At 44.3% G+C, this 26987-nt stretch overlaps 4 non-coding genes and 4 pseudogenes across 4 annotated transcripts; all 8 read right to left on the bottom strand.

Annotated features, from left to right (window-relative positions):
* Nucleotides 1-791: 791 nt before the first annotated feature.
* LOC130338193 (U2 spliceosomal RNA) lies at nucleotides 792-1001 on the bottom strand (annotated as a pseudogene).
* Nucleotides 1002-6018: 5017 nt separating this feature from the next.
* On the bottom strand, nucleotides 6019-6151 carry LOC130338203 (U2 spliceosomal RNA; annotated as a pseudogene).
* Nucleotides 6152-8231: 2080 nt separating this feature from the next.
* Nucleotides 8232-8408, bottom strand: LOC130338188 (U2 spliceosomal RNA; annotated as a pseudogene).
* A 4055-nt stretch (nucleotides 8409-12463) lies between these two features.
* LOC130338231 (U2 spliceosomal RNA) lies at nucleotides 12464-12654 on the bottom strand. The gene has a single exon (XR_008878965.1). It is a non-coding gene; the product is annotated as a U2 spliceosomal RNA (small nuclear RNA).
* Nucleotides 12655-14728: 2074 nt separating this feature from the next.
* LOC130338230 (U2 spliceosomal RNA) lies at nucleotides 14729-14919 on the bottom strand. Its single transcript, XR_008878964.1, has one exon. It is a non-coding gene; the product is annotated as a U2 spliceosomal RNA (small nuclear RNA).
* A 2084-nt stretch (nucleotides 14920-17003) lies between these two features.
* Nucleotides 17004-17213, bottom strand: LOC130338196 (U2 spliceosomal RNA; annotated as a pseudogene).
* Nucleotides 17214-24088: 6875 nt separating this feature from the next.
* LOC130338229 (U2 spliceosomal RNA) lies at nucleotides 24089-24279 on the bottom strand. The gene has a single exon (XR_008878963.1). It is a non-coding gene; the product is annotated as a U2 spliceosomal RNA (small nuclear RNA).
* A 2085-nt stretch (nucleotides 24280-26364) lies between these two features.
* LOC130338192 (U2 spliceosomal RNA) lies at nucleotides 26365-26551 on the bottom strand. Its single transcript, XR_008878937.1, has one exon. It is a non-coding gene; the product is annotated as a U2 spliceosomal RNA (small nuclear RNA).
* Between the last annotated feature and the right edge of the window lie 436 nt (nucleotides 26552-26987).

Below are 26987 nucleotides of genomic sequence, written 5' to 3'. Positions count from 1 at the left end.
AGACAAGTCGCATCGGCTGAAAGTAGGCCAGAATGTCAGTCCATGTTGGAGCAGGTTTAGATACAGTCTAAAGCATAGATCTCAAAGTCTGTGCACAGAATTTAGCAAGGGCCTCGCACCTTCTGATGCATCAGGTAGGTGCACAATAGCATAGCCTAACCCTCTGTACTTTGGTCTATATTGATGCGGGACATAGACAGCCAGCTGATGACCAATCCATTAGTGCAATGGATGGCTGGAAGCATTTGTCTTTGCCTTTGCAATACCACAGAAGCAATGCATGGTCAATGTACAGCAATGACACACCTGTGTGAACAGCCAGGAGACCCCCCCCCCATGTTATGTTACATAGTTAGTACGGTCGAAAAAAGACATATGTCCATCAAGTTCAACCAGGGAATTAAGGGGTAGGGGTGTGGCGCGATATTGGGGAAGGGATGAGATTTGATATTTCTTCATAAGCATTAATCTTATTTTGTCAATTAGGAACATTCAGCACCCACCCGCTATCAAGGCAGCTGCCTATCATGTCATGCCCTACCTGCACAGGTGTGCTGGCTACTCAAATGATCCAATTAAGGAGGCCATTTAGTCAGCAGCAGCAGAAGTCCTGTGCCTGGACGCTCCAACAGGGGCCAGACACAAGCAGAAGCAGAAGCAGCAGAAGCAGCAGCAGCACCACCTTTTGTTTTTTGGCTGCAGCAGCAGCAAGGCCCACAGGGCTGGCTAGCTGGCTAGCCAGCAAGCAGGTAGCAATGAAAGTAGGAATCTTTCTTTTTAACCCTGTAAGGGGGTGGTGCACTGTACCCGAAGATACTGCCATATCGGGTCAATGCATAGGGCGACGGAAGCAAGCTTCGAAATCGGCCCCCGTTCTCAAAAATCCATTTAATATATGGTCCCCAGATAGGGGACGTATCAGATATTAAACTGATAAGAACAGATTTTTTTTTTTTTTTTAACTTGACTACCCTTACGGGGGCAACTTTATTAAAAATTAAATAATGTTAACAAAGTTGTGCAAATATGTCAATAAATACAGTTACATATAAATAACATATTTACAACATATTAAAACATAAAATGGGCACTTGGTGGCTTTACAAGATAGAATTCCATTCTTTTAAAAACCATTTTCTAGATAAAAGCGGAAATCTCTTCTTGTCTAAAAGATAGTACTGGTACATTTCATAAAAACAGATAGATAAAATGTCCTTCACAGATAAAACCTCATGCTTGAACAATAAAATATTCCTGGCCTTCCACAGAGCTGCCTTCACACAGTTTATGATCTTCCATGCAATAGTCTCTTGAGTCCGTGTTGGGCATTCCAGGCAACCATAAAAAACCACTGCAATATTTAAGTCTTTTAGTCCAGTTATCCTTTTTACCAGAGGGAGTATCTTTGTCCATATTTTCTGCGAGTAAAAACAAGTCCATATTAGATGGTGCACGGTCTCCTCTTGTCGGCATCCCTCCCTCGGGCCGGTTGCAGAGTTGGATAATCCTCTTCGGTGCTGGAATGCCCGGCATGGAAGACACTCGTGTGCGCAGCTCCAGGCCAGGTCCTTCTGTGAATTAAAAAGATAATTAATACTCAACATCTTCCAAATCTGTATACACTTCTGTTCGTTAAAATTTTTGATGGGAGTCACGGTACTGGTTTCTTTTATTTCCTTTAGTAGTTTTTTGCTATTGCACAGATCCTGAACCCTTTTACCTTTAAAATTATATAAGTTTAAAATTTTTCCTAAAATCATGTATTGAGGGGGTAAATTCAAAGAATAAGGGCAACTTAAAACTGTAGAAAACCAGCCGTTCCTCCGCATAAAATAACCAGTATTAAAACGAACAAAATAAGACCAGTAGCTATCTTTAAAAACAGTAGTAAAACACATGCTAAAAAACTTTATTAAAAGGAAAGCTTTAAAATCTGGAAAATCCTTACCGCCCCTGGAGTTCGGTTTTATCACAATTTGTCTCTTTAATTTTTCGCTCTTAGAACTCCAAAAGAAAGTAAAACAAGCTTTTGTTATTTTCTTTAGAACCATTTCGGGGGGTGGGAAAACCAGACTTAAATACAATAAAATAGGTAAAAGCACCATTTTTGTAATTAAAACCTTCCCTTCCATTGTAAGTTCTCGCATGTTCCACATACATATTTTCTTATTTATTTTTTGAGCCACCAAGTCCCAGCTATTAAAACCATTATTAGACTCGTCAAAGGAGACACCTAAAATCTGCACCGACTCAGACACAGGGACGGGCACATCATACACAGGCATTCCGCCTATGTTTAAAATGTTACTTTTGTTAAAATTGACTTTAAAACCGGAGGCACAATTAAAATATTGAATCTGTTTTAGCGTCTTCTGAAGCGATGGGGTGTCCCTGCAAAACACCGCAACATCGTCCATGTACCCCACTACCTTCGCCTCTAGTCCCCCTCCTCCTGGCAGGGGGACTCCATGGATCTGCTTATCCTTTCGTATTGTACATAAAAGAGGCTCTATTGCGCAAATGAAGAGTAGTGGGGACAAGGGACACCCCTGCTTCACTCCGGAATTTAAAATCACGCCCTGTGTCTTAAAACCATTTACTAAAATTTTACTAGTACAGTTATCATAAAAAGCTCTAAGAGACAATAAAAAGCCATCAGGTATACCCATTTTCTCTAAAACCTTAAAAAGATAAAAATGTGACACCCTGTCGAAAGCTTTTTCAAAATCTATGGATAAAACCGCCAGCTTTCCTTTTCTTAATTTGGTGTCGCTAATTACATCCTTTAAAAGGTTTAGGTTCTCCCATAAACTCCTCCCAGGCACCCCACAGACTTGGTTTGTATGAATTATTTTATGGATTACGTTCTTTAAGCGGTTAGCACACAGTTTCGCCATTATTTTATAGTCGCAGTTCAGAAGGGTGATTGGTCTCCAGTTTTTGAGTTCCGACCGGTCTCCCTTTTTGAATAGCAGGGAGACATCACCCTTCTTCCATGAGCCTGGGAGGATTTTAGACTTAAAGACTTCCGTAAAAAGGGAGAACAAATCTTCTTTTAAAATACCATAAAAAGTAACATAAAATTCAATGGGTATACCATCAGGCCCAGGCACTTTACCTGTTTTAAAACTCTTGACGGTCTCTAAAATCTCCTGCTCTGAAATATTCTGCAATAAAAAAGACTGTGAGACAGGATCTAAAAAATTGGTGATCTCCTTTAACGAGTCATTCATAAAACATTCATCAATGTGTTTTACATTAAAAAGATCAGTATAAAACTCTTGCACCTTTATTAAAATACCCTGTACATCATTCACTCCTTCAATGTTTTCTATTAACCTTCTATTTTCATGTATTTTCTTAAAAAAATACCTGGAGCAGGTCTCGTTTTCCTCAAGATGCTGTATTCGAGACCTAAAGATAATTTCTTTTCCTTTCTGCTCCAGGCACTTAGTTATTTCTTTTTTAAGATCATGTACCTCCTTCTCCACCTCCATCCCATGTGCTCTGAATTTGTACAGGGTTTGCAGACGAGTATTTAGGATATTATAAAATTCACGTTTTTCTTTAGCTTTCCTAACCCCAACACGGATAAAAAATTCTTTTATTTTTAGTTTCATTTTTTCCCACCAGATACTGGTGGGAGTGTTGGGGTCTTTTACTCGTCTGCATTCCTTGTAAAAGGTGATAAAATCTGATAAAACCTGCGGATCTTCTAAAAGGGACACGTTTAACTTCCAGGCATTCCTACCAGTTCTCCTTTTAAAATCACTTTTAACTTTAAAATACAATAATTTATGGTCAGAAAAAACATTGGTAAAAAGATCACAATTAAAAGGCAGTACTTGATAAGAACAAAAAATAAAATCTATCCTGGAGCTACAGCTTGCATTGCTCCAGGTAACACCGTCTTCCTCTGGTACGTTAAAATTACATTTTTTAAAAACATCAGTGAGATTAAAATCTAAAATCAAGTTTTTTAACATAAAAGACGTCTTATCATAGTTCCTACTCACTGCGTTCGAAAAACGGCGTTCTCCCCTTAAAATACAATTAAAATCACCTGATAAAACAAGAGGACTAGAATTGTTAATAAAAAGGGGTAAAATCTCCAACATTTTTATTCTTTCATTCTTATCAGGAGAACCATAAAAATTTAAAAACTGCCATTTAATACCATTAATAAAAGCGCTGACCAATAAAATTCTGCCTGGTAAAATTTTGTTAAAACTCTCAATTAAAACGTTCCCTTTAAAAAGTATGGCGACCCCTGCTGATCTGGACTCATTTGATCCAGACCAGACTGATGGACCGTGCACCCAATCATCTTCATATTCTTTATAATTTAATCTGTGCGGGATGCCACATTCCTGCAGGAAAAGGACGGAAGCAGCAAAAACCGACAAGTAATTAAATAGGGCAACCCTTCTTACTCTGGCGCTCACACTTCTCACGTTCAAGGACAGACCGGACAACTCAGCCATGGGAATGTACAAGAAAACGTCTTACACCTCTGATTCCCCCTCCGAAGCCTCATACCCCCCAAAATCTGACTCAACTGTACGCATAGAGGAAGCAGGAGAGGAGGCACCATCACTCAGCCGACCCCCCTCCTCCATCTTGATTGAGGCATAGTTGTTCTCGGGCATCCTGGCAATCAGGGCTCCAGACTCATTGGGTTCTTCCACCTCTTGCCCCTCCATAGGGGTCGGGTGTTCACTTAGCTCCGTCTCTGGTACCTCAGAGACGGTCACCCCTGAAACCTCCTCCTGGCAGGGAGGAAGGGGGGGTATCCCCTATGGGGACCTGTGGAGGAACGTCACTTGGGTTCCCTGCATCCGCAGGTACTTCCATCGGCTCCCCCTGGACCGCCTCCGAATAGAGTCTTCTGGAGCCCCTCCGCCTTTTAACCTTCACCTCTCCACCCGGATCATCGCTCTCAGGGGGACCCTGAGCCAGAGGTTGCTGAGGAGCGGATTCTGCTCCTCTCTTAACCCAGCATGCTCCTGGGGGCCAGTTTTTTCACCACTTGCACGTTTTTTGGCCATCCTCTGCTCTTTAGGGTCCCCTCCTTTTGCCTGAGGGGGGTCTTTCTCCTTCTCCATCTCACCGCTTACCTCTTGTGGGGGGGTAATCACTGGCTCTGCTTGCCTCGGCTGGTGTCCCGGTTGCTGTCCTTGCTGCCTCCAGGGTTGCCACTGCTGCTCCGTCCTATGTCTGTGGGGACAAGAGGAGAAAAGGTGACCGAATTGTTGACAGAAATTGCACCTCCCTCCTCTTGTGCATTTCTCTGTCTCGTGCTGTGTGCTACCACATTTTTTGCATGTACTTTCACAGTTTTCTTTTGTGTGTCCATATCTGTGACACTTCCTGCAGTAGCTTGGCATCCCCGCATAAAAGAGGTCGCCACACATATTATTTATTTTAAAACGAGCTGGTGGTAGTTGTATTCCCCCTGGCAATCTGTCATCTTTTTTGCATGTAACCTGAAATCTCCACTTAGATGTCCAGATGCCACAGCTGTTCATGATTTTTCCTCTGCACTCAACCTTACTAAAATAGACTTGTAAAAACAACTCAACATCGTGTAGGTTGGCGAAAGGGGAATACATCTTTACTACCACCAGCTTAATATCGTCTAGAACGTGCTCAATAATCCGGACACCCTGAAGCTTTTTGTCTTTACTCGCAGCAGCTCTGGTAACAAAATCTCTGTGGATGCCATTTTGTGTGAACGTCACATCAAAAATTTTACGCTTCGGGTAGTCCTGGATTGCCAATATCTCGCCCTTCTGTATTCCGAAAACTCCTCCGAGCACGTCCTCTACTACGAATTTCAAATCGTCCGCCCTTTTGGTATCATCCGTGAGAATGACTCTCACGGTGTTTTTGATCCTTGCGTATGCCGGCACAGAACCTGGATCCGGATCATCATCCATGGTTCTAACCTCTCTCCACCCGAAGGTCTTGAGAGGCGATCGCTACTCGTTACCCTGGGACTAGGCCCTCTCCCCAATAGCAACAAGTGGGTGAAGCCCAGGCAATAAACCTGGGCGATCCCACAAGGCCGAGGAGAGGGGTACCCGAGTACCTTCTGACCAGATCTCCTGTATTACTACACTTGATCTTAGCCAAAAGGCCGAGAAGCGATAACCGTGAAAGGGGCGGGCCCAACAAGGTCCCCTTCATGGGCACTATCACTGCTTGCTGTCAGGGAGGCTGCCAGACAATTTTCCATGCACACTCTGGGCTGGGGGGCAGTCAACCACCAGTACACACAGCAGAACCTAAACCCATACCATTATTGCTAAGCAGCAAGACAGGGGCCCATTGCACTCCCACGGGGCCTTTTTAAATGCAATCCATAACCCGGATTTGCCAGGAACCCTTCTTACTCCTCCTACTTGCATGTGACACTGGGCTTAGGATCTGCATAGGAAACACACACACAAGCACACACCTACCTTTGTTGCCTGCAGATGCCTCCTTGGCTGTCCCCAAACGGTATCAAACCAACACCCACGGGAAGCTGTAAGCATAGAGGACATGCCTGCACCCCATTGGACTTACCTGTGTGGGTTAAATCCGGGTTATTTGACAACCTATGGCGGTGATGGTTCTGCTCAGGCAGAGCAGTGCTGATGCTCCTCATAAAGCTGTCGCTGCTGTGAAGGTTCTAGGTGACATCACAAATCCCTATGGTTACATACACAACAAAGCTGGGTTGTTGTTGTTTACACTCTGCAAGGCCTGTGGAAGTGAGTGACATCATAGCACTGTAGTTCTGAGGGTTCTAGATGGATGCAACAATCTCCTGTTGCTTCTATGAAGGCCATAATAGACGACATCACCAAACAGCTCCATAGTCACATACACAGCAAAGGAGAGATGTTGTTTACACCTAGTGATGTCAGTGGTATTGAGTGACATCACAGCACAGTGCTAAGGCTCCTGGGCCTGGACACAGCAGCGGCTGCAATATCTCAACGGAGAATACGTTTATATATATGTGTGTGTGTGCGCGTATATATATATATATATATATATATATATATATATATATATATATTTCTCCGCCGAAATCCCTTTTAAACCCATTTCCACCTTTTTTTCCCTTCTCTTCCTCTTACTTTTTTTTCACGTTTTTTTACGTTTTTCTCCTTTTCGCCTCTTTTCTGGGCGTATTATTCTTCTTTTTCTTCTTTTTTTTCGTCTAATGCATACCCCATCAGTGCAGCAATGCTTATTCAATACCGCCAGCAGATGGAGACACTGGGGGATAATTTTCTAAGGATTTATACTGATTTTTCCTGTCTGAATTTGTCGCACAGAAAGTTGCAGGCCAAATATGTGTGACATTTCTGCGACTTTAGCTTCTAGAGCCTTTTTACAACATTATACATAGGTGCTGAATACATAAAAAGCGACTGTTCAGCGACAGACAAGTCGCATCGGCTGAAAGTAGGCCAGAATGTCAGTCCATGTTGGAGCAGGTTTAGATACAGTCTAAAGCATAGATCTCAAAGTCTGTGCACAGAATTTAGCAAGGGCCTCGCACCTTCTGATGCATCAGGTAGGTGCACAATAGCATAGCCTAACCCTCTGTACTTTGGTCTATATTGATGCGGGACATAGACAGCCAGCTGATGACCAATCCATTAGTGCAATGGATGGCTGGAAGCATTTGTCTTTGCCTTTGCAATACCACAGAAGCAATGCATGGTCAATGTACAGCAATGACACACCTGTGTGAACAGCCAGGAGACCCCCCCCCCCCATGTTATGTTACATAGTTACATAGTTAGTACGGTCGAAAAAAGACATATGTCCATCAAGTTCAACCAGGGAATTAAGGGGTAGGGGTGTGGCGCGATATTGGGGAAGGGATGAGATTTTATATTTCTTCATAAGCATTAATCTTATTTTGTCAATTAGGAACATTCAGCACCCACCCGCTATCAAGGCAGCTGCCTATCATGTCATGCCCTACCTGCACAGGTGTGCTGGCTACTCAAATGATCCAATTAAGGAGGCCATTTAGTCAGCAGCAGCAGAAGTCCTGTGCCTGGACGCTCCAACAGCGGCCAGACACAAGCAGAAGCAGAAGCAGCAGCAGCACCACCTTTTGTTTTTTGGCTGCAGCAGCAGCAAGGCCCACAGGGCTGGCTAGCTGGCTAGCCAGCAAGCAGGTAGCAATGAAAGTAGGAATCTTTCTTTTTAACCCTGTAAGGGGGTGGTGCACTGTACCCGAAGATACTGCCATATCGGGTCAATGCATAGGGCGACGGAAGCAAGCTTCGAAATCGGCCCCCGTTCTCAAAAATCCATTTAATATATGGTCCCCAGATAGGGGACGTATCAGATATTAAACTGATAAGAACAGATTTTTTTTTGATTGAAAGAGCTTTATTTTCCGTTCAGTCATTACAAGTCGTACAATAAATTACAGTCACACAAAGCATGATAGTACAATACACAGCAAAGGTTCCCTAAGCTATACATCGCACACCATGCTACTCTAACATTCAGCTCAATCCTGCAATATAAAGGCACAAGAGATCAAGCAAAAACCAAATAATACAATCTGTGATCGGGGTAGGGGTGTGGGCGACTATGTGGGGGTAGGGAGGGGGCGGATCACAGGGCCAAACTGTTGGGCTGTATCTTCAGGGAGACATGGGAGAAGGAGAGGGGTCTTCACTCCTCTTCTTCCTCATCAACGGCCGAGCTGTCCAAGATGGAATAGTCTCTGAGCAGGTTCTTGATGAACCTGCGGCAGTCCCGGACGGACATGTTTTCCCTGTTGATCACGAGGCGGTTCCTGGCAAGCCACACTGCGTCCTTAAAACAGTTCATAAGGCGCCAGGCCTCCTGGATGGCCTCCACGTCGTGGGTCCCAGGGAACAGGCCGTAAAGCACCGAATGGTACGATAGGCAGCTCCTGGGCACTGAGTCTCTGAGTTCCTGTTCTAGGGCGTCCAACAGACCCTGTGCAAAGGGGCACTGCCAAAACACGTGGAAAGATGTTTCCTCCACGTAGGGGCAACGGGGGCAGTACCGGGTCTTGCACAGGTTGCGGGCATGCATGAATGACCTGAGAGAGAGACCTCCCATGACGGCCATCCACGACAAGTCCTTGTGTCCATTGGTAAGCCGCTTTGAGGCCACATTGTTCCAAACTGTCTCTGCAGTGGCTGCGGGGAGTCCCGGAACCAGCTCGGTCAAGTCCTTAGCTCGGATGAGCTTGTGGATTGTCTTCGGCTTCCATAGGTCGGGTTTCAGTCCTTCCAGCTGGTGCTCCCTCACAAACCGGACAACATCCCCATAGAACCAGGGAGTGTTCCAGTTGTAAGGGATGGAGCTGTCCCACTTGTCCCAGCCCAGCTGTCTCCAAAGGGGCATGAGAAACAAGCGAGACATGGACCTGCCCGCTGAGCCAGTCTTTTCAACAAGAGTCCGCTGCACCGTGACACATGCAAAGGAGGCCCTCAGCAGAGCGGGGATGTCGGGTATTCCCTTCCCACCCTTGCGGGGTTCCTTGTACATCACGGTCCTCTTGACTCTGTCCATTTTGCCCCAGACGAAGCCAAACACTGTCCGGGTGATGGCCTTGCAAACGGTGGTATGGGGAGGCCAGGCCTGTGCGGTATATTGGAGCACAGGCAAAACTTCACTCCGCAGGACAAGTGCCTTGCCTTCCATCGTGAGCTTTCTGGAGCTCCACAGTCCGATCTTTGAGTTTATCCTTCCTAGTCGGTCTTGCCAAGACTTAAGGGCCGCTCCTTCCTTCCCGAACCAGACTCCAAGAATTTGAATGAAGTCCGGCTTAATAGTAAAGGGGAAGGGGGCGGAAGAAGCCAGGTGCCACTCCCCGAAGAGCATGGCCTCCGACTTCCCGCAGTTGACTTTTGCCCCCGAAGCTCTGCCGAAGTCCTCGCAGGTCTGGACGAGTGCAGTCACCGAACGCTGGTCAGCGCAGAAGACGGTCACGTCGTCCATGTAGAGCGAGCACTTGACCTCGTGGCGATCTGGTCCTGGTGCGGTGATCCCTCTGATCTCTCCATTCTGCCGGATAGTCTCAGCGAAGAGCTCTATAACACAAACAAAAAGGAGAGGTGAAAGAGGGCAGCCTTGTCTAACCCCTGAAAGAATAGGAAAGGGGTCAGTCTTCCAGCCGTTCACCAACACCGTGCTGTAAATGTCAAAATACATAACGTTAACAAAAGAGCAAAACATCTTCCCCAGACCCAGCCTGCGCAAAACCCTGTCCATGAATGCGTGGGAGACACGGTCGAACGCCTTCTCCTGATCTAAGCTGACCAGGGCGGCGCGGCCCGATACTACACTTGATCTTAGCCAAAAGGCCGAGAAGCGATAACCGTGAAAGGGGCGGGCCCAACAAGGTCCCCTTCATGGGCACTATCACTGCTTGCTGTCAGGGAGGCTGCCAGACAATTTTCCATGCACACTCTGGGCTGGGGGGCAGTCAACCACCAGTACACACAGCAGAACCTAAACCCATACCATTATTGCTAAGCAGCAAGACAGGGGCCCATTGCACTCCCACGGGGCCTTTTTAAATGCAATCCATAACCCGGATTTGCCAGGAACCCTTCTTACTCCTCCTACTTGCATGTGACACTGGGCTTAGGATCTGCATAGGAAACACACACACAAGCACACACCTACCTTTGTTGCCTGCAGATGCCTCCTTGGCTGTCCCCAAACGGTATCAAACCAACACCCACGGGAAGCTGTAAGCATAGAGGACATGCCTGCACCCCATTGGACTTACCTGTGTGGGTTAAATCCGGGTTATTTGACAACCTATGGCGGTGATGGTTCTGCTCAGGCAGAGCAGTGCTGATGCTCCTCATAAAGCTGTCGCTGCTGTGAAGGTTCTAGGTGACATCACAAATCCCTATGGTTACATACACAACAAAGCTGGGTTGTTGTTGTTTACACTCTGCAAGGCCTGTGGAAGTGAGTGACATCATAGCACTGTAGTTCTGAGGGTTCTAGATGGATGCAACAATCTCCTGTTGCTTCTATGAAGGCCATAATAGACGACATCACCAAACAGCTCCATAGTCACATACACAGCAAAGGAGAGATGTTGTTTACACCTAGTGATGTCAGTGGTATTGAGTGACATCACAGCACAGTGCTAAGGCTCCTGGGCCTGGACACAGCAGCGGCTGCAATATCTCAACGGAGAATACGTTTATATATATGTGTGTGTGTGCGCGTATATATATATATATATATATATATATATATATATATATATATATATATATTTCTCCGCCGAAATCACTTTTAAACCCATTTCCACCTTTTTTTCCCTTCTCTTCCTCTTACTTTTTTTTCACGTTTTTTTACGTTTTTCTCCTTTTCGCCTCTTTTCTGGGCGTATTATTCTTCTTTTTCTTCTTTTTTTTTCGTCTAATGCATACCCCATCAGTGCAGCAATGCTTATTCAATACCGCCAGCAGATGGAGACACTGGGGGATAATTTTCTAAGGATTTATACAGATTTTTCCTGTCTGAATTTGTCGCACAGAAAGTTGCAGGCCAAATATGTGTGACATTTCTGCGACTTTAGCTTCTAGAGCCTTTTTACACCATTATACATAGGTGCTGAATACATAAAAAGCGACTGTTCAGCGACAGACAAGTCGCATAGGCTGAAAGTAGGCCAGAATGTCAGTCCATGTTGGAGCAGGTTTAGATACAGTCTAAAGCATAGATCTCAAAGTCTGTGCACAGAATTTAGCAAGGGCCTCGCACCTTCTGATGCATCAGGTAGGTGCACAATAGCATAGCCTAACCCTCTGTACTTTGGTCTATATTGATGCGGGACATAGACAGCCAGCTGATGACCAATCCATTAGTGCAATGGATGGCTGGAAGCATTTGTCTTTGCCTTTGCAATACCACAGAAGCAATGCATGGTCAATGTACAGCAATGACACACCTGTGTGAACAGCCAGGAGACCCCCCCCCCCCATGTTATGTTACATAGTTACATAGTTAGTACGGTCGAAAAAAGACATATGTCCATCAAGTTCAACCAGGGAATTAAGGGGTAGGGGTGTGGCGCGATATTGGGGAAGGGATGAGATTTTATATTTCTTCATAAGCATTAATCTTATTTTGTCAATTAGGAACATTCAGCACCCACCCGCTATCAAGGCAGCTGCCTATCATGTCATGCCCTACCTGCACAGGTGTGCTGGCTACTCAAATGATCCAATTAAGGAGGCCATTTAGTCAGCAGCAGCAGAAGTCCTGTGCCTGGACGCTCCAACAGCGGCCAGACACAAGCAGAAGCAGAAGCAGCAGCAGCACCACCTTTTGTTTTTTGGCTGCAGCAGCAGCAAGGCCCACAGGGCTGGCTAGCTGGCTAGCCAGCAAGCAGGTAGCAATGAAAGTAGGAATCTTTCTTTTTAACCCTGTAAGGGGGTGGTGCACTGTACCCGAAGATACTGCCATATCGGGTCAATGCATAGGGCGACGGAAGCAAGCTTCGAAATCGGCCCCCGTTCTCAAAAATCCATTTAATATATGGTCCCCAGATAGGGGACGTATCAGATATTAAACTGATAAGAACAGATACTACACTTGATCTTAGCCAAAAGGCCGAGAAGCGATAACCGTGAAAGGGGCGGGCCCAACAAGGTCCCCTTCATGGGCACTATCACTGCTTGCTGTCAGGGAGGCTGCCAGACAATTTTCCATGCACACTCTGGGCTGGGGGGCAGTCAACCACCAGTACACACAGCAGAACCTAAACCCATACCATTATTGCTAAGCAGCAAGACAGGGGCCCATTGCACTCCCACGGGGCCTTTTTAAATGCAATCCATAACCCGGATTTGCCAGGAACCCTTCTTACTCCTCCTACTTGCATGTGACACTGGGCTTAGGATCTGCATAGGAAACACACACACAAGCACACACCTACCTTTGTTGCCTGCAGATGCCTCCTTGGCTGTCCCCAAACGGTATCAAACCAACACCCACGGGAAGCTGTAAGCATAGAGGACATGCCTGCACCCCATTGGACTTACCTGTGTGGGTTAAATCCGGGTTATTTGACAACCTATGGCGGTGATGGTTCTGCTCAGGCAGAGCAGTGCTGATGCTCCTCATAAAGCTGTCGCTGCTGTGAAGGTTCTAGGTGACATCACAAATCCCTATGGTTACATACACAACAAAGCTGGGTTGTTGTTGTTTACACTCTGCAAGGCCTGTGGAAGTGAGTGACATCATAGCACTGTAGTTCTGAGGGTTCTAGATGGATGCAACAATCTCCTGTTGCTTCTATGAAGGCCATAATAGACGACATCACCAAACAGCTCCATAGTCACATACACAGCAAAGGAGAGATGTTGTTTACACCTAGTGATGTCAGTGGTATTGAGTGACATCACAGCACAGTGCTAAGGCTCCTGGGCCTGGACACAGCAGCGGCTGCAATATCTCAACGGAGAATACGTTTATATATATGTGTGTGTGTGCGCGTATATATATATATATATATATATATATATATATATATATTTCTCCGCCGAAATCACTTTTAAACCCATTTCCACCTTTTTTTCCCTTCTCTTCCTCTTACTTTTTTTTCACGTTTTTTTACGTTTTTCTCCTTTTCGCCTCTTTTCTGGGCGTATTATTCTTCTTTTTCTTCTTTTTTTTCGTCTAATGCATACCCCATCAGTGCAGCAATGCTTATTCAATACCGCCAGCAGATGGAGACACTGGGGGATAATTTTCTAAGGATTTATACTGATTTTTCCTGTCTGAATTTGTCGCACAGAAAGTTGCAGGCCAAATATGTGTGACATTTCTGCGACTTTAGCTTCTAGAGCCTTTTTACAACATTATACATAGGTGCTGAATACATAAAAAGCGACTGTTCAGCGACAGACAAGTCGCATCGGCTGAAAGTAGGCCAGAATGTCAGTCCATGTTGGAGCAGGTTTAGATACAGTCTAAAGCATAGATCTCAAAGTCTGTGCACAGAATTTAGCAAGGGCCTCGCACCTTCTGATGCATCAGGTAGGTGCACAATAGCATAGCCTAACCCTCTGTACTTTGGTCTATATTGATGCGGGACATAGACAGCCAGCTGATGACCAATCCATTAGTGCAATGGATGGCTGGAAGCATTTGTCTTTGCCTTTGCAATACCACAGAAGCAATGCATGGTCAATGTACAGCAATGACACACCTGTGTGAACAGCCAGGAGACCCCCCCCCCCCATGTTATGTTACATAGTTACATAGTTAGTACGGTCGAAAAAAGACATATGTCCATCAAGTTCAACCAGGGAATTAAGGGGTAGGGGTGTGGCGCGATATTGGGGAAGGGATGAGATTTTATATTTCTTCATAAGCATTAATCTTATTTTGTCAATTAGGAACATTCAGCACCCACCCGCTATCAAGGCAGCTGCCTATCATGTCATGCCCTACCTGCACAGGTGTGCTGGCTACTCAAATGATCCAATTAAGGAGGCCATTTAGTCAGCAGCAGCAGAAGTCCTGTGCCTGGACGCTCCAACAGCGGCCAGACACAAGCAGAAGCAGAAGCAGCAGCAGCACCACCTTTTGTTTTTTGGCTGCAGCAGCAGCAAGGCCCACAGGGCTGGCTAGCTGGCTAGCCAGCAAGCAGGTAGCAATGAAAGTAGGAATCTTTCTTTTTAACCCTGTAAGGGGGTGGTGCACTGTACCCGAAGATACTGCCATATCGGGTCAATGCATAGGGCGACGGAAGCAAGCTTCGAAATCGGCCCCCGTTCTCAAAAATCCATTTAATATATGGTCCCCAGATAGGGGACGTATCAGATATTAAACTGATAAGAACAGATACTACACTTGATCTTAGCCAAAAGGCCGAGAAGCGATAACCTTGAAAGGGGCGGGCCCAACAAGGTCCCCTTCATGGGCACTATCACTGCTTGCTGTCAGGGAGGCTGCCAGACAATTTTCCATGCACACTCTGGGCTGGGGGGCAGTCAACCACCAGTACACACAGCAGAACCTAAACCCATACCATTATTGCTAAGCAGCAAGACAGGGGCCCATTGCACTCCCACGGGGCCTTTTTAAATGCAATCCATAACCCGGATTTGCCAGGAACCCTTCTTACTCCTCCTACTTGCATGTGACACTGGGCTTAGGATCTGCATAGGAAACACACACACAAGCACACACCTACCTTTGTTGCCTGCAGATGCCTCCTTGGCTGTCCCCAAACGGTATCAAACCAACACCCACGGGAAGCTGTAAGCATAGAGGACATGCCTGCACCCCATTGGACTTACCTGTGTGGGTTAAATCCGGGTTATTTGACAACCTATGGCGGTGATGGTTCTGCTCAGGCAGAGCAGTGCTGATGCTCCTCATAAAGCTGTCGCTGCTGTGAAGGTTCTAGGTGACATCACAAATCCCTATGGTTACATACACAACAAAGCTGGGTTGTTGTTGTTTACACTCTGCAAGGCCTGTGGAAGTGAGTGACATCATAGCACTGTAGTTCTGAGGGTTCTAGATGGATGCAACAATCTCCTGTTGCTTCTATGAAGGCCATAATAGACGACATCACCAAACAGCTCCATAGTCACATACACAGCAAAGGAGAGATGTTGTTTACACCTAGTGATGTCAGTGGTATTGAGTGACATCACAGCACAGTGCTAAGGCTCCTGGGCCTGGACACAGCAGCGGCTGCAATATCTCAACGGAGAATACGTTTATATATATGTGTGTGTGTGCGCGTATATATATATATATATATATATATATATATATATATATATATATATTTCTCCGCCGAAATCACTTTTAAACCCATTTCCACCTTTTTTTCCCTTCTCTTCCTCTTACTTTTTTTTCACGTTTTTTTTACGTTTTTCTCCTTTTCGCCTCTTTTCTGGGCGTATTATTCTTCTTTTTCTTCTTTTTTTTCGTCTAATGCATACCCCATCAGTGCAGCAATGCTTATTCAATACCGCCAGCAGATGGAGACACTGGGGGATAATTTTCTAAGGATTTATACTGATTTTTCCTGTCTGAATTTGTCGCACAGAAAGTTGCAGGCCAAATATGTGTGACATTTCTGCGACTTTAGCTTCTAGAGCCTTTTTACAACATTATACATAGGTGCTGAATACATAAAAAGCGACTGTTCAGCGACAGACAAGTCGCATCGGCTGAAAGTAGGCCAGAATGTCAGTCCATGTTGGAGCAGGTTTAGATACAGTCTAAAGCATAGATCTCAAAGTCTGTGCACAGAATTTAGCAAGGGCCTCGCACCTTCTGATGCATCAGGTAGGTGCACAATAGCATAGCCTAACCCTCTGTACTTTGGTCTATATTGATGCGGGACATAGACAGCCAGCTGATGACCAATCCATTAGTGCAATGGATGGCTGGAAGCATTTGTCTTTGCCTTTGCAATACCACAGAAGCAATGCATGGTCAATGTACAGCAATGACACACCTGTGTGAACAGCCAGGAGACCCCCCCCCCCCCATGTTATGTTACATAGTTACATAGCTGGTACGGTCGAAAAAAGACATATGTCCATCAAGTTCAACCAGGGAATTAAGGGGTAGGGGTGTGGCGCGATATTGGGGAAGGGATGAGATTTTATATTTCTTCATAAGCATTAATCTTATTTTGTCAATTAGGAACATTCAGCACCCACCCGCTATCAAGGCAGCTGCCTATCATGTCATGCCCTACCTGCACAGGTGTGCTGGCTACTCAAATGATCCAATTAAGGAGGCCATTTAGTCAGCAGCAGCAGAAGTCCTGTGCCTGGACGCTCCAACAGCGGCCAGACACAAGCAGAAGCAGAAGCAGCAGCAGCACCACCTTTTGTTTTTTGGCTGCAGCAGCAGCAAGGCCCACAGGGCTGGCTAGCTGGCTAGCCAGCAAGCAGGTAGCAATGAAAGTAGGAATCTTTCTTTTTAACCCTGTAAGGGGGTGGTGCACTGTACCCGAAGATACTGCCATATCGGGTCAATGCATAGGGCGACGGAAGCAAGCTTCGAAATCGGCCCCCGTTCTCAAAAATCCATTTAATATATGGTCCCCAGATAGGGGACGTATCAGATATTAAACTGATAAGAACAGATTTTTTTTTATTTTTTTTTTTTTTTAAACCTTCAGGTTTGTACATTAAAACATCAAAATCCAACTCCATACTTCGTCACTTAGACTTTCTGAAGTAAAGTCCAACTCATCATTAGGTCTTTCTTTTTATTTTCAATTTTAAACAAACATAAATACCATCACCAATTACAAACTTACAAGATATCTCCATTTCAAAAACTTCCATATCCCCTCAGCATCCTTATCCCCCAAATTCTTCCTATCACACAAATAAACAACATATAACCTATCTAGAATCATCTTAATACAACCCTCCACCGACATGTTTTTTCTTTTGAATACACATAAATTCCTAACATCCCAAAGTACTTCTTTAATAATGGCAAGCAACACAAAAAAAACCCTTTCCTTATCTCTCCCTACCATACTAAGTCCAAACATAACCACATCATACGACATATACCTTATACCAGTCAATTCTTTAAACAGCAATCTCATCCCTTTCCACACACCTTGCGCCATTTCACAATTCCAAAATACATGCATCACACTCTCAATCCCATCACACTCATCTCTTGGACACCTCTCATACCTTCCAATCCCTCTATTTCTTTGAAATTCTCTTACCGGTAACGCACCATGCAAACTCTGCCATACTATCTCACGTTGTCTATTTGTTACTCCAACAGTCATTATACTCTTCCACACTCTCCCCACATCTACAGCTCTCACCATATTAATTGAACATTCAACTTCCTCTTTTTTAATGTACCCAATCATACTCTTTTTACTCACAAACACTTCTGGACCCACACCAATCAACCTATAATTCTCCAAAAATTTCACCACATATACATACCAACTAGGACACACAAAAGCATAAGGCACTCTCAAATCTCTTTCCAACCAACCCAATTTACATAACACACTGCCACCCAAATATCTCACCATACATGCACAACTCTTTTCACCTCCCATCATTCTTTTCAAAGCAAAAACAATATTCACACCCAGATACACATCAACATTCGGAAAGTCCATTCCTCCATTTTTACCATCTTTCATTACAATCTCTCTCTTAACTCTTTCCATCTTTGTACCCCACAAAAACACAAATAACATTCTTTTCACCTTTCGCAAAACCATATAACTTGGCGGAAACACAACAGCAACATATAACAGTATTGGCAAAATCACACTCTTCACTATCATAACCTTACCAACCATTGACAACTCTCTCAATCTCCAAAAATTCAATTTCTTTTGCACTCTCTTCCCCACATCCTCCCAACTATTTCTACCATCCAACCGTTCATCCATCTTCACCCCCAACACCTGAATAGGCCCTTCCACCCCTTCCATACCAACATCCTCACTCTGAGTCACACCACCAAAACATTTATATTCACTCTTTCCCCAATTGACCTTAAAACCAGACGCACCACAAAACAGACTTACCAATAACTTGGATCTTCTTACAGCTGCAACAGATTCACTTACCACACATACATCATCCATATAAGCCAACACTTTAACCTCTTTACCACGACCCCCCGGAACTCTCACACCTCTCACACATTTATCCTTACGCAATAATTCTAATAATGGTTCCATAGCACAAATAAAAGCAATAGGTGACAAGGGACATCCCTGTCTCACCCCTGAACATACTTTAATCTCCTCAGTCATCCATCCATTAATCAGAATCTTACTATACACTTCCTTATACAACATTCTCACAATATTCACAAAATCACCTGGAAACCCCATTTTAACTAGCACCTTAAACAAAAACCCATGCGACAAACGGTCAAAAGCTTTTTCAAAATCAATTGACAACACACGAACCACCTGCTTTCTACACATACCATCCCACAATATATCTCTCAACAAACACAAATTCTCACTAATTCTTCTTCCTGGCACACCACACACTTGCTCCTCCCCAATCACTTGCTCTATCACGTCCCTCATTCTATTTGTAATCAGCTTTGCAAATATTTTATAATCCACATTCAACAAAGTTATCGGCCTCCAATTCCTTACATCATTCACATCCCCTTTCTTATAAATCAAAACCACTATCCCACTCTTCATACTTTCCACCAATCTTCCATTAGCCCACATATACTTAAAGATACTCTCCATATCATCCTTCAGTACATCCCACAATTTCACATAAAACTCAGCCGGCAACCCATCCTCTCCAGGAGTCTTATTTTTAGCCATACTATCAACCGTCCTTTTAATTTCTTCCATTCCAATCTCTCTCATTAAACTCTCATACTCATTACAATCTACCTTCTTATCAATCACTTCCAGCACTTCCTCAGCCAAACCCCTATCACACTGTTTGACTGCATATAAGTCCTCATAAAACTCTTTCACCACATTCAGTACAGCTTTGCCTCTCACCAAACCACCATCCTTATCATACACACTCACTAAATCATCCTTTCTCCCAATCACTTTCTTAAAAAAATATCTTGAACACTTTTCATCCTTCTCCAATTTGTCCACTTTTGCTCGGTACATTAACTCTTTTCCTCTTTCATTCAACCAATCCTTTATATCTCTTTTCACAGCATCAATCTTACCATCCACTCTCCATCCCTTCTTTTTCAACTTAATGAGAAACCCCAACCTTTTATTCAGCCATTCATACTTCTTTCTTTCCCTAGCTTTCCTTTTATAACCTTCCCTCTTGAAAAAAACCTTAGTTCTTTCTTTAACCCACTCCCACCAACACAATAAATCCAAAAATTCTTTTTTCTTCTCACACCATAACTTATACTTCTTAATATACCTATCATATACCTCCTTTTCATCCAACAGTTTCACATTAAGCTTCCAGTAACCCCTCCCACTTATGCAAATCTCATCCAACACCAAACCACAACTCACACGCTCATGATCAGAATAAATCACTCTCTCTTGCTTATACCACATACATCCTATCATTTTGGACACAAAACACATATCTAATCTTGACTCACTCCTTCCACTCTCAGCATGATATGTTGCTAACACAGGATTCACACCACACACTTCAACCACATCTCTTAACTTGAAATCACTCACCATACTCTTAAGCATATTTCCAGAAACATCCGCATCCCTCCCAATCTCACAGTTGAAATCACCTACTAACAACACTGGTTCCTTCCCAGACAAAAACCCCTTAATTATTTCAAACAAACCCACCCTCTCCTCCTTATTCACAGGTGCATAAACATTAATTAACTTAAACTTAAACCCATGTAACCCAACCTCCACCAACACACACCTTCCTTCCCTTAACACCATTTGACTACAAACTTTAAACTTATTATTCCTAAACAAAACCCCAACTCCATCATTTCTATTTACATTAGAGCAAGACCACACTGCTGGTCCATATCTCCACTCCTCCTTTTTTGGAGGAAAATCCAATCCACATTCCTGTAGACAAATTATGTCATTATTAGTTCCTGCCAATTCCTCCAGAATGGCCGCTCTTCTATTCTTATTTTTAAAGACTCTAACATTTGACAAACTAACCGAAAAAGACATATCAAATCAAATAACAACCCATAGGAAGAAAAAACCTAGAAGAGAGTTAATGAACTTTACGGCTCAGTGTCGAGGGAGAAGTTTCTTCTCCAATGCATTTATCCATTTCACCCTCAGATATTGCGGCAAAACGATTACTCGTCTCCACCACCGTCTGCTCCATCTTTTCACCACTGGCACCTCTCGCCGCCTTCCGTGGGGGACGAAAAAGATCTTCCTCTCTCTCTTTAGCACTTTCCTCTTCTGAATTCGACCATTCAACTTTTTGAGTGCCAGACACCTGAGGACTAGGCACCTCTTCAATTCTCACCTCCTCCTCCATCTCCTCTTCAATCTCCTCCTGCACCTTCTCTTCCACCACCGTTGCTTTCTCAATAATGCTAGCAATCACACTCTTTTCTGCCATGTCTGCCTTTGCCTTTTCCCTTTTTTTAATTGCCAAATCTTTTCTGGCCTCTTTCTCCTTCTCCCTCTTAGCCACCTCCGGACAATTTCTATACACATGTCCAACAAGGCCACAAAGATCACAAGTTCTGGGCTGTGGACAAGCTCCCGCCTCATGCCCTGGCATTTTACAATTTCGGCACTTCTTATTACCTGGACAAGCCTCTTTAACATGTCCAAACAGCAAACAATCACGGCAAAACAATGGCTGGCCATAATAATAGACATAACCCCGGTTTCCAGCGATTGAAAAATTGGCCGGTGGGTGTTTCACTCCACCAATGCTCCCAGGATCCAGCTTCAGTTTTACAAAGAACTTCCATGTGCCATTAAACACACCCAAACTACTAGTTTGCTTCACTCCCCCTTGGACACTTTCACAGTAGATACTTAGAAAGTTTTTAATCATATCCGGGTCTAAGAACGGATTGTACATATGTACAAACAGAGTCTTCACTCCCATCTCAAACAGAGGAAAAAACTTTACATTTTCCAAGACAGGGTTATTGGCATTTCTTTTCAAACATTCATAGAAGTTCTGGCAATCAGCTTCATAGATGAAGGACACATCATATATTCCTTGCTTCCTATTCTCTTGCACACAGAACAAACTATCCATGCCAAAACCGCCCAATTTCTCCACAAGTTCATGTCCAATGTACTCAATCCGATTCTTACCCCGGTCAGAAGTTTCCACCACAAAACGTACAGTCTTCTCAATCGCAGGGAGGTATTCCTTTCCAGCCATTGTTCTTCTCTTGTCTGTCGATTCCACAGTAAGATCACCACTCCGGATTCCTGCTCAGCAGAACACCCGCACCCCTGACCCAGACCAAGTTTACACTTGATCTTAGCCAAAAGGCCGAGAAGCGATAACCGTGAAAGGGGCGGGCCCAACAAGGTCCCCTTCATGGGCACTATCACTGCTTGCTGTCAGGGAGGCTGCCAGACAATTTTCCATGCACACTCTGGGCTGGGGGGCAGTCAACCACCAGTACACACAGCAGAACCTAAACCCATACCATTATTGCTAAGCAGCAAGACAGGGGCCCATTGCACTCCCACGGGGCCTTTTTAAATGCAATCCATAACCCGGATTTGCCAGGAACCCTTCTTACTCCTCCTACTTGCATGTGACACTGGGCTTAGGATCTGCATAGGAAACACACACACAAGCACACACCTACCTTTGTTGCCTGCAGATGCCTCCTTGGCTGTCCCCAAACGGTATCAAACCAACACCCACGGGAAGCTGTAAGCATAGAGGACATGCCTGCACCCCATTGGACTTACCTGTGTGGGTTAAATCCGGGTTATTTGACAACCTATGGCGGTGATGGTTCTGCTCAGGCAGAGCAGTGCTGATGCTCCTCATAAAGCTGTCGCTGCTGTGAAGGTTCTAGGTGACATCACAAATCCCTATGGTTACATACACAACAAAGCTGGGTTGTTGTTGTTTACACTCTGCAAGGCCTGTGGAAGTGAGTGACATCATAGCACTGTAGTTCTGAGGGTTCTAGATGGATGCAACAATCTCCTGTTGCTTCTATGAAGGCCATAATAGACGACATCACCAAACAGCTCCATAGTCACATACACAGCAAAGGAGAGATGTTGTTTACACCTAGTGATGTCAGTGGTATTGAGTGACATCACAGCACAGTGCTAAGGCTCCTGGGCCTGGACACAGCAGCGGCTGCAATATCTCAACGGAGAATACGTTTATATATATATGTGTGTGTGTGCGCGTATATATATATATATATATATATATATATATATATATATATATATATTCTCCGCCGAAATCACTTTTAAACCCATTTCCACCTTTTTTTCCCTTCTCTTCCTCTTACTTTTTTTTCACGTTTTTTTACGTTTTTCTCCTTTTCGCCTCTTTTCTGGGCGTATTATTCTTCTTTTTCTTCTTTTTTTTCGTCTAATGCATACCCCATCAGTGCAGCAATGCTTATTCAATACCGCCAGCAGATGGAGACACTGGGGGATAATTTTCTAAGGATTTATACTGATTTTTCCTGTCTGAATTTGTCGCACAGAAAGTTGCAGGCCAAATATGTGTGACATTTCTGCGACTTTAGCTTCTAGAGCCTTTTTACAACATTATACATAGGTGCTGAATACATAAAAAGCGACTGTTCAGCGACAGACAAGTCGCATCGGCTGAAAGTAGGCCAGAATGTCAGTCCATGTTGGAGCAGGTTTAGATACAGTCTAAAGCATAGATCTCAAAGTCTGTGCACAGAATTTAGCAAGGGCCTCGCACCTTCTGATGCATCAGGTAGGTGCACAATAGCATAGCCTAACCCTCTGTACTTTGGTCTATATTGATGCGGGACATAGACAGCCAGCTGATGACCAATCCATTAGTGCAATGGATGGCTGGAAGCATTTGTCTTTGCCTTTGCAATACCACAGAAGCAATGCATGGTCAATGTACAGCAATGACACACCTGTGTGAACAGCCAGGAGACCCCCCCCCCCCCATGTTATGTTACATAGTTACATAGTTAGTACGGTCGAAAAAAGACATATGTCCATCAAGTTCAACCAGGGAATTAAGGGGTAGGGGTGTGGCGCGATATTGGGGAAGGGATGAGATTTTATATTTCTTCATAAGCATTAATCTTATTTTGTCAATTAGGAACATTCAGCACCCACCCGCTATCAAGGCAGCTGCCTATCATGTCATGCCCTACCTGCACAGGTGTGCTGGCTACTCAAATGATCCGATTAAGGAGGCCATTTAGTCAGCAGCAGCAGAAGTCCTGTGCCTGGACGCTCCAACAGCGGCCAGACACAAGCAGAAGCAGAAGCAGCAGCAGCACCACCTTTTGTTTTTTGGCTGCAGCAGCAGCAAGGCCCACAGGGCTGGCTAGCTGGCTAGCCAGCAAGCAGGTAGCAATGAAAGTAGGAATCTTTCTTTTTAACCCTGTAAGGGGGTGGTGCACTGTACCCGAAGATACTGCCATATCGGGTCAATGCATAGGGCGACGGAAGCAAGCTTCGAAATCGGCCCCCGTTCTCAAAAATCCATTTAATATATGGTCCCCAGATAGGGGACGTATCAGATATTAAACTGATAAGAACAGATACTACACTTGATCTTAGCCAAAAGGCCGAGAAGCGATAACCGTGAAAGGGGCGGGCCCAACAAGGTCCCCTTCATGGGCACTATCACTGCTTGCTGTCAGGGAGGCTGCCAGACAATTTTCCATGCACACTCTGGGCTGGGGGGCAGTCAACCACCAGTACACACAGCAGAACCTAAACCCATACCATTATTGCTAAGCAGCAAGACAGGGGCCCATTGCACTCCCACGGGGCCTTTTTAAATGCAATCCATAACCCGGATTTGCCAGGAACCCTTCTTACTCCTCCTACTTGCATGTGACACTGGGCTTAGGATCTGCATAGGAAACACACACACAAGCACACACCTACCTTTGTTGCCTGCAGATGCCTCCTTGGCTGTCCCCAAACGGTATCAAACCAACACCCACGGGAAGCTGTAAGCATAGAGGACATGCCTGCACCCCATTGGACTTACCTGTGTGGGTTAAATCCGGGTTATTTGACAACCTATGGCGGTGATGGTTCTGCTCAGGCAGAGCAGTGCTGATGCTCCTCATAAAGCTGTCGCTGCTGTGAAGGTTCTAGGTGACATCACAAATCCCTATGGTTACATACACAACAAAGCTGGGTTGTTGTTGTTTACACTCTGCAAGGCCTGTGGAAGTGAGTGACATCATAGCACTGTAGTTCTGAGGGTTCTAGATGGATGCAACAATCTCCTGTTGCTTCTATGAAGGCCATAATAGACGACATCACCAAACAGCTCCATAGTCACATACACAGCAAAGGAGAGATGTTGTTTACACCTAGTGATGTCAGTGGTATTGAGTGACATCACAGCACAGTGCTAAGGCTCCTGGGCCTGGACACAGCAGCGGCTGCAATATCTCAACGGAGAATACGTTTATATATATGTGTGTGTGTGTGCGCGTATATATATATATATATATATATATATATATATATATATATATATATTTCTCCGCCGAAATCACTTTTAAACCCATTTCCACCTTTTTTTCCCTTCTCTTCCTCTTACTTTTTTTTCACGTTTTTTTACATTTTTCTCCTTTTCGCCTCTTTTCTGGGCGTATTATTCTTCTTTTTCTTCTTTTTTTTCGTCTAATGCATACCCCATCAGTGCAGCAATGCTTATTCAATACCGCCAGCAGATGGAGACACTGGGGGATAATTTTCTAAGGATTTATACTGATTTTTCCTGTCTGAATTTGTCGCACAGAAAGTTGCAGGCCAAATATGTGTGACATTTCTGCGACTTTAGCTTCTAGAGCCTTTTTACAACATTATACATAGGTGCTGAATACATAAAAAGCGACTGTTCAGCGACAGACAAGTCGCATCGGCTGAAAGTAGGCCAGAATGTCAGTCCATGTTGGAGCAGGTTTAGATACAGTCTAAAGCATAGATCTCAAAGTCTGTGCACAGAATTTAGCAAGGGCCTCGCACCTTCTGATGCATCAGGTAGGTGCACAATAGCATAGCCTAACCCTCTGTACTTTGGTCTATATTGATGCGGGACATAGACAGCCAGCTGATGACCAATCCATTAGTGCAATGGATGGCTGGAAGCATTTGTCTTTGCCTTTGCAATACCACAGAAGCAATGCATGGTCAATGTACAGCAATGACACACCTGTGTGAACAGCCAGGAGACCCCCCCCCCCCCATGTTATGTTACATAGTTACATAGTTAGTACGGTCGAAAAAAGACATATGTCCATCAAGTTCAACCAGGGAATTAAGGGGTAGGGGTGTGGCGCGATATTGGGGAAGGGATGAGATTTTATATTTCTTCATAAGCATTAATCTTATTTTGTCAATTAGGAACATTCAGCACCCACCCGCTATCAAGGCAGCTGCCTATCATGTCATGCCCTACCTGCACAGGTGTGCTGGCTACTCAAATGATCCAATTAAGGAGGCCATTTAGTCAGCAGCAGCAGAAGTCCTGTGCCTGGACGCTCCAACAGCGGCCAGACACAAGCAGAAGCAGAAGCAGCAGCAGCACCACCTTTTGTTTTTTGGCTGCAGCAGCAGCAAGGCCCACGGGGCTGGCTAGCTGGCTAGCCAGCAAGCAGGTAGCAATGAAAGTAGGAATCTTTCTTTTTAACCCTGTAAGGGGGTGGTGCACTGTACCCGAAGATACTGCCATATCGGGTCAATGCATAGGGCGACGGAAGCAAGCTTCGAAATCGGCCCCCGTTCTCAAAAATCCATTTAATATATGGTCCCCAGATAGGGGACGTATCAGATATTAAACTGATAAGAACAGATTTTTTTTTTAACTTGGCTACCCCTGAGGGGTATCTTTTTATTTAGAATTCATAACATTTAACAAAGTGCATTACGATTTATAAATATAATTTTTTTCAATAAAAACAAATTTTGATAATAAAATCACATATAACAATAAAAGTTCCCATAAATACAATCATAATACACTTAAAATGGGCACTTGGTGGCTTTACAAAAGGGCGTTCCATTCATTAAAATACCATTTTCTAGCTAATAAAGGATAATATTTCTTGTCTAATAAAAAGTACTGGTACATATCACTAAAACAAAGAGCTAAAACATCATTCACAGATAAAATCTCATGTTTAAAAAGTAAAATGTTTCTGGCATTCCATAGAGCTGCTTTAACACAGTTTATGATCTTCCATGCCATTGTCTCTTGAGTCCGTATTGGGCATTCCAGACATCCATAAAAAACAGCTGCAGAGTTTAAGTCTTTTATTTCTGT

This window comes from Hyla sarda, unplaced genomic scaffold (assembly GCF_029499605.1).
Source record: "Hyla sarda isolate aHylSar1 unplaced genomic scaffold, aHylSar1.hap1 scaffold_515, whole genome shotgun sequence".
In the NCBI taxonomy this organism is placed as follows: Eukaryota; Metazoa; Chordata; class Amphibia; order Anura; family Hylidae; genus Hyla; species Hyla sarda.
The sequence above is the reverse complement of the archived record's forward strand: the minus strand, read 5'-3'. Positions and strand labels throughout refer to the sequence as shown.